Genomic DNA, 290 nt, shown 5'->3' with positions numbered 1-290 from the left:
AACAACAACACCAAAACAACGCCAAAACAACGCCAACAGCCAAACAGCAACTTCTGCAGAATAAACTGCGACCCTCTTCAAAGGGAAAGGAGGCAGTAACCCGGTCTCTCAGCCCCTTAGCCTTTGTTCGTAACACCCGTAACAGAAAGTGTGACGCCCAGATTACCGTAACAACCCTTAGCGACTCCGCCTTGCCTCGCCTCTCGCCTCGCATGACGCGTGCATGATAGCTGTTCCGTGCGCCATGCAGGGTATGGGCGTTGTGTGTTTACAGTCGCTGTGATGGTCTG

General features: G+C 53.1%; 1 protein-coding gene across 1 annotated transcript in view; it reads left to right on the top strand.

Moving 5' to 3' along the window:
• LOC119591921 (ras-related protein Rab-23-like) overlaps window positions 1–290 on the top strand; it is a gene marked incomplete in the record, with an annotated part of 62,269 nt that overhangs the window by 17,953 nt on the left and 44,026 nt on the right.

Source organism: Penaeus monodon, chromosome 29, assembly GCF_015228065.2.
Source record: "Penaeus monodon isolate SGIC_2016 chromosome 29, NSTDA_Pmon_1, whole genome shotgun sequence".
NCBI classification, from domain to species: Eukaryota; Metazoa; Arthropoda; class Malacostraca; order Decapoda; family Penaeidae; genus Penaeus; species Penaeus monodon.
Note: the sequence above shows the minus strand (reverse complement) of the source record. Positions and strands in the feature narration are given on the sequence as shown.